This window comes from Chenopodium album, chromosome 11 (assembly GCF_948465745.1).
Source record: "Chenopodium album chromosome 11, dcCheAlbu1.1, whole genome shotgun sequence".
Classification (NCBI taxonomy): Eukaryota; Viridiplantae; Streptophyta; class Magnoliopsida; order Caryophyllales; family Amaranthaceae; genus Chenopodium; species Chenopodium album.
In genome coordinates, this window is record NC_137844.1 from 52,291,549 (window position 1) to 52,300,199 (window position 8,651).

The window sequence follows — 8,651 nt, forward strand, 5'->3', positions numbered from 1 at the left end:
AAGTTGTGTGTGAATTTTAAATCAGTTTTGTTTGGGATTGTTTAAATCAATCCAAAGTTTGTACAAATACCATTGAACTGAGATTGTTTGTTGCATAAGCTCATTATACCTCAATTTCACACTAGCTTGGTATTTGAATGTTTGAAACATCTTAGGTGTTGTCCATGTTAGCTCCGTTTCCTTGCCAAAAAACAAGCCACTGCAGTAGCGCAGACCCCTTTTGCTAATTATAATTACAATTATCTCTGGATGGATCTAATATGATTATATTATTTTAAAATTTGAAAATAGGCCCCAAATTGGTAGTGTGTCTGGTTGTACAAAACTACAAAGTCATGCATAAATCTTGAATTTTGGCGAGCTAACTAACAAATAATTGAGTGATTAATCAACTGTGGTTGTAGTCTCATAATATTTGATTGATAGTGAGTCAAAGATAAAGTTTTTTAATAGTAGTAAAAAAAAAAAAACCTTACTCATATTTATATTATTTCACAGGAATGACGACACAATCCCAGAAATAGGCCGGAGAATTCAAGACAAAAATACTACATAACGCAAAATGCACAACATGAAAATGGATTCCAAAAAGAACATACAAATGTGGATGCGACACGATGAAGAATGACATCTCATACCCCATATATCCTATGTAAACATAGTTACTTTATTAGACATATATTAAATTATATTTTGCAAATATATCTTCCAAAAGACCATGCATATTCTCTTTTAGAAATACATTTTAATGTCATATTTGATATTAAATGTAAATTAAAAAAAGTCAAAGAGGCACATAAGATAACAAAAAATAACCACGTGTCGGTTGTCTCCATAATAATTAAATCATACATGCACCAAAAGAAAAACTCTAATAACAAGCCCGTACATTGTACGGGCCCAAAGACTAGTTATACTAAAATACAAGCGCCTCAATGTGAGACTGACAAATGTCTCTTTTATGATTCACTGTCTTTTTTTATTTTTTTTTTTTATCTTTTATTAAACATTTATATTTCCATATAAAAAAAAATATATTCTAAATATCTTTTTCTAAATATGTAACACCCCATTCTTAAATACGGGGTGTTACAAAATAACTTCCTAAACTATTTTAGTAAAGTCTAGAAACATTAAATCTCAATTAAAAAGAAAGTGTTAGGATTACATTTTGGGAAATTGCCTTTTACAATAGCATACTATCATAGAGTGATATTCCTTCCCAATAAAATTTAAAAAAAAAAAATGAGTGATATTTCTTTGCTCATAATGTAATCAGTTACTATAATAGATTGTCGTGATAATGGTCATAGCATCTATTATATTAAAGTATAGCAATATTATTGCGACATAATGAGCAAAGGAAAGAATCATACAAGTATTTCGGATTACATGATACTTATTGATATGAGCATAATGGTCAGAGCATTTGATCTATTATTATTTTATTTTATTTTTTTTTGAAACCATCTTATCTATTATATAGAAAAGTCTAGAAATATTATTTCTCAAATAAAAAAATAAATAAGTCTAGTAATATAATGGTAGCATGATACGGTAAAAATAAAATATTCTAAATATTAAAATCAAATTATAATATTCAAATAATAAAATAAGATACAATATTTTTTGTATTATCATCTATATAAATTATAGCCATGGTCATAGACTCATAGTCATATAAGTCTTTACATTTTTTATTTCAATGTCATATTATATATCTATATTACCTAAAGGTTAATATATTGTTCTTCAATATAACACTCACTATGATATTTGACCTGCCCCTCTTAAAGAATCATGGTGGATAAATTAAATTAACTTAGATATATACAATCTGTAATACCCTGTATTTTTATATGTATTTTATTTAAAATAAGTATTTTGTGGGGTATTTATGTAATACCTCGTATTTTTATATATATTTTAATTAAAATAAGTATTTTGAAAAGTATTTTATTAAATTGAATTATTTTATTTAAGGTATTTTAATTATTTATTTTAAATAAGTTTGGAAATATTTATAAAAGGAAAGTTTATTTAATTAATTATTTTAATTAAGTTGGAATTTAATTTAAGGAAAGTTTTATTTTAGTCAAATTTTATTAGGGAGGGGATTAGGAAAATTTAAAAGAGGAAAGTTTAAGGAGAAGGGTTTTTAGAAAAGGGATATAAATATTCAACATATGAGGCAAATCAAACTTTGCCGAAAGTGGAGAAAACCCAAGGTAAACTTCTCTCCCCTTTCTCTTTATTTTTCTTTCTTTTTCTTTCTCTTTTTCCCCTTCCCCTTTTCGGCTCCCCCTCACCGCCGACCGACCACCACCAGAAGCGGTGGCCGCCAGCCGCCAGCAGCCAACAGCGCCAGCAGCAGCCGGGTGGCTGTCGGCTGCCTCTTCTTTCGAAAAAAAAATTAAACTTTGTTTTAAAAATCAATTTAATCCTATATCTAATTATTAATTATGAGTTTTGTGATTTGATTTTTGATGTTTGATTATGAGTATTATGTTAATTAATTTTCAGATTATATTTTTAATTAAAAAAGCCCAAATTTTTGAAACCCTAGGTTCTTGATTTATAAATTATTGAAGGATTATGATATATAATGGTGTAAATCTTTGATTAAAGTGTTTTAAGGCTAAATTACAGCAAGTTTTCATTAAATTATAGTGCTGGAATTTTTGGTAGTGCATTGAAAATCAAGTTTCTTTAAGGAATTTCAATTACCCATTAATTGGGATAGATTAAAGTATGATGTTTTAAATATAATTTCAGCTTATTTTAATTAAATTATGAGGGATTTTATAATAGTATATATTGCTGGAAATTTGTATAGAGAGGATTTTAATACTCTTCTATGATTTTAAATTGTAGGAGATTTCGAAGTGAGTGATTTCTATTAATTGTGGCGATATTAAGATCGTATTCAAGGTACGTTCGCGTACTTAGGGCCTGTTCTCATACGTTGAATTTCAGTTCAGTTCAGTTCAATTTAGTTTATTTTCAGTTCAGTTCAATTTATGTCTAATGATATTGCTAATGATAAAAGCCAAATTTCATTCTTTTAAGCTCTTATTACAACGACAATAATAATAATAATAATAATAATAATAATAATAATAATAATAAATTAATCTTTAATAATAATAATAATAACAATAATAATCTTTAATAATAATAATAATAATAATAATAATCAATAAATAATAATAATAATAATAATAATAATAATAATAATAATAATAATAATAATATTGATACAATTCATTGTTCAAATGGTTATATTTTTTGATACACATTTCTACAGTTACACTCATTGATAAAATGAGAGTACTACACAACTTAACTAATTTTCATAATCGGTTAGTTCTTCGTCTTCTTCTTGTCCACCAAGCTGCTCCATTACCTCAGTATTCCTCTGAACTGACTCCCATATCTGATCAGTTATTTGTTGTCGTACAATATCCATAGCTGCTTTTCTGTTAGGATCGTACATAGTATGATCTTCTCTTCGCTCCATGACTTCAACTTGGTACGGGAATGGAATCCCTAGTTCATGCAAACAAATAAAATTGTGTAGAGTACAACAAGCAACGATTATTTGCAACTGATAACGTAATTCCATTTGCGGCATCGATTTAGGTTGTAGAACCTTCCACCTACTTTTCAGAATCACAAAAATCCGCTCAATTACATTTCGACAAGACGAGTGTAGGTAATTGAAATGCTCAAACATTCCTTGTGGAGGACCTATTCTCTTGAAATCAGGCAAATGATACCTCAAATCACGTCCTGTATGTGGACTCAAGTACCCGAGTGTATTAGGATACGCTGAATCGACTACATAGTATTTTCTTGTGCAATAATCATAATGTTAGTTTACGAAACTAATGAACATAGCTTTCATGAAAATGTCATTTAGTTTGTACCAGGCGGTGGATGAGGGAATCCCATTCTTGCATCTCCTAAAATTCGCTTCCAAACGGTGCTATCATGTGCACTGCCTTCGTAGCCTACGTTGATGTGAGTAAACAACATGTTATGTGAACACACTGCCATCACATTCCATGATTTGTCCCCTTTTCGATCACTGTAGGCCTTGCCCACAGCATCGGCAACAACCGCATGTATGAGGGTACCATCAATGGCACCAACACAATCCTAAGAACAAAAGTTAACATGGTCATTACATGGACACTAATCATCTTGAAAATTTAATGTGAATGAGTACCTTAAAGAAAGGCCAGTATTTGTTGTTGTTCTGAATTTCAGGAGGTGTTTCATTCAAACTTTGATAAGGTCGAATTATTTGAATTGACAATGTCTGCAATGCCTCTAAAACTTTGTGGAAATGCCTCGAAATAGTACATACCCCATGTTGAAATCTTTCAGCAGTATCACGAACGGAAGTAGGTTTGGCAAGCATGTACAAACCTATCCCAAGTTGCTCTTCAATGTGTTTATGTTTACCAGTACCAACTGTCAACAATTGGTGTGCTCTGAGGACATTAGCAAGACTTATAAATATTTCTCTACTTAGCCGAAGTTGTTCTTTACACAAATTATGATGGCCTGTGAGCATCCTATGAATCCATTGACTCCCCGTTTCCCCACCAACATGCATAGGTATCCGTTCAACTTGGGACGTCAATCTTCGTAGCTCATACAATGCTATACGTGTCAAACTTTCTTGCACCAACTAATCATCCATTCTACATAACCAACAAAACATTTAACGCAAATTACTGTAGACGAACTTTAAATAAAAAGGATAAACAAAAGTTGATACATAATAGTCACAAAAGTTGATACAAACACACATAAAAGAAATAATTTAAATGAAATCATCCGATCATATTACAACAACATATGTTGTAACTAAAATCCACAATGAAAATCTGATCACAAACATAAAAGCCGGCAGAAAGTCACACAATTCCAACCTAACATACTAGTTGTCATACATCAAGACATCTTCAGATATCAATGAACTGAAAGAGGTGTTTGGCTTATATGCAGTATCTGGAAGCCTACAATGCTTCCTGATAAAGTGAAGTCTCCCTTCATCAGAACGCAAAGCGGTGAAAAGATCAATGGCACCGGGAGTTTTGCGAAAGGTATCAAGAATATCTACAGCAAAGGCTTCCCCATACTGTGTTAAAATCCCCATGGAGTCCAAGATACCGAGAACTTCATCAAAAGCATTTTTGGGTTTAGAAGATTGACTCAAAGAGGGTCGCCTCAGTACATCAAGACACGCATCAATATCCTCTTCCTTAGACTTTTTACCAAATATTCTAGAGGGCTGGCTGTCAATGCTTTTACGTTTTTTTAGTCACTTCGGGCAACACAAGGCTGGATAGCAATGTTGCAGGTTTCATGTTCCTGAACATCATCAGAGTCACCTGATCCTTCATCTTCAACTTCAACAGCATCTTCCTTTTGTTTCAACCCAAGTGAAGTAGGTGTAAAACTTAAATCACCAGTTGGATAACCTCCTTGCAAAATCTTATTCCATTCTTGCTCATTCTTGAATGGAGTCCTAAGAAGGGATCTTCCGTTGGCTTTATATTTCTGAAAAAGGATTCCGTTTGAAAGAGATGCATTAGTTGAAATAGAAAAAATATGTCTACATTACAGAAATTAAAAAGGGAAGAATACTCAACAAGTGCCTTAGAAAAGGCTAGCCATTTATCTGATTGAAGATCAACTTGAGGGCAATTATTCGGCCCCCATCCAAGACCAGTCCATCTCTTCAGTTCTTTCCAAGCTTTGTGTTTTTCTTTCATACTCGTGAACCAATTCTTAACAGAAATGGCTGAAAATGTCTTTCATGTTCGAGTGTTTAAAATATTTGCAATATTATCCCAATCAACTTTCCCACCAGATGGGGAAACATGTTCCGGCAGGATTCCCAAAAGTACGGTTACAATTTCCGGAATGAATGATGCTCGTTTTGTACTCATTGCAAACAAGATATGGCTAAACATCAACCAAAGTAACAAAATAAACATTACACCACAAACCATGCCTCACAACTCCAAAGATTGTAAAATACTGACTATCAAATTGAAATAGCAGCGGAAAAAGAAGAATAAAAGATAGAGAAGAAGATAGGTGTTTGTTAGGGTGGATCGAAATTAGGCTGATACCATGAAAGAATTCAATCTGTTGCATTCTCATTAGAAGCGTAGGAATATATACATCATACAAGTCAAATGTCAGCCTATAATTAAGGCTACAACTAAGCTAAGGATATACATCAGAATATTTACTTAACTTTTTTTGAGATATGCACAATAACCAAATATATGATATTATCATACTCCGTATCATATATTCTAACAAAAAAAAAAAAGCTTTAATTCATTTATTTCACTACCCAATTAGCAATTAATTCATCAACACAACAAATTCAATTTGCAATTTGCAATTAATTCATCAACATAACAAATCCAATTGGGAATCAACATAACAAATTCAATTTAAAAAAAAAAAATAACTACACTGCCCGCAGTTCAAAAACTAGGCAATTAGAAATTAATTCAGCAACATGCATAATCTTCAACATAGCTACTTTGGTCATATACACAACAAGTAATAATCTTCAACATAGCTACTTTGGGGTTTTAATCAAAAAAAATAAAATAAAAACTTCACAAAAGGCAGAGGAATGAAACGAACCTTAGCTTGGACACCTTCAGGTAGTAGAACAGCCACCGATAACACTAAACAACCGCCTTGGCACCGCCGATCTGGTGGACTACGGGAGAAAGGAGAAAGGGACGGACGATGTTTTGGAGAAGGAGAAAGCTTGTTTGGGGTTTTTTTTTCTTTGTTTGGGGTTAGATACATGTATTAATTAGAATAATAATGAGAGTGGTATACAGTTAGGGGGTTTGGCTGTGTTTAGTTTCGTTCCAGCTTTTACTTTTTTTTTCAATTTTTTTTTTTTTTTTTTTTTAATTGTGTTAGTTTTTTACAAAGTGTTTTGTGTTCTTTTGTCATAATAATATTTTATTTTTTTAATTAAATAGTATATGTTTTTAAAATGTTTTGGGGTTTCATGTTTTTAATATATTTTCCATAAATATTATAATTATATAGTATATTTTTCTTAAATATTTTAATATGTATATTTGTATATACACATATGTATAATAATAAATAATCAAAGATCACTAATCCGTAGTTAAAAATCACTAATTAATAAGTTCAGTTCAGTTCAGTTTATTTTTAGTTCAGTTCAGTTTATTTCCAGTTCAGTTCAATTCAGTTCAGCTGAGTTCAGCGTATGAGAACATGCCCTTAGCATAATTTTATTGATGTAGTAGCATGCTAAATGTGTTTAATTGATTACAAGTAGTATCATGCTAGATTTGGAATGGAAATTATGACTTGGATGTTATTGGTAATTGGATTATGAAGCATGATTTATTTGTGATGGATTATTGGATGGAAAATTATAGTTTGGAATATTGTTTATGAACCACATATTTATTGGTGGCATGTTAGAGAGCATGTTTAATTAAACTAAATGTTTAATTTAGTTTAGGATATTGAAAAGGAATTTTATTATGGTTCATATAATTTTTATTGATGCTTTAAGCATGAGGAAGGAGCTATATAAGTGTCTATGTACACGAGGAGTAAATTATATTTTGGTGCCTTAGTGCACTTAAGGTGTTTTTAACACCGAGGGATAGGATTTGTGGCGCTTTATGCGTTTAAGGTGTCATTGGCACCGAGGTAGAATTAAAAAAGGTTCAACATTAAATATTATGTGGTCACTAATTATTCAAGAATTAAATTGGTATATTTGATCGTTTGAATAATTATTGTTGATTGAATGATTATGGTTGAGAGTCATCACCAAGTTTAATAATATGTAAATAACGTAAAGTGAAAGAGATTACGCACCAAAACTCTTGGAACGTATATACCTTGAGTATGAACATATGGGGGGAGTTATGGGGTTTTATATTTAACCATAACTTTTACTGGAGTACAGGACGCTGTACATTCCTTTTATTATTATTATGCGCAGGAATTCCGCCACTTACGAGTGGTTTTTGATGCTGGCACGGTTAGCTCCCGTGTTAGTAACCTCAATTTATTTGGGGGAGGTTAGGGGGAAACCCGTTCGATGCATAGTCAACATTAAATATATTATGTAGTGTCAAGTGAGAACTTTTATTGATTGTTGTATGCTTGAAAAACAGGTGCAACGAGGTAAGTTGAGTGTTGATAGGGAATTGTATGCTAGTGTGTTAATTACGCTTATGTACTCAGCTTTGCTGATTGTGTGTTTTGTGTGTTTGTTGGCCTTGTCTTTATCTTGGCCCTATGATGACCCATTTTTAATGTAGAGTAGTTGTAATACCTCGTATTTTTATACGTATTTTATTTAAAATAAGTATTTTGAGAAGTATTTAATTAAATTGAAATGTTTTATTTAAAGTATTTTAATTATTTATTTTAATAAGTTTGGAAATATTTTATTAATTAAGTTGGGGTTTAATTTAGGAAAGTTTTATTTTAAGTAAAGTTTTATTAGGGAAGGGATTAAGAAAGATTAAAAAAAAGAAAGTTTAGGGAGAAGGGTTTCCAGAGAAGGGGTTTAAATATTCAACACTTGAGGCAAATTAAAC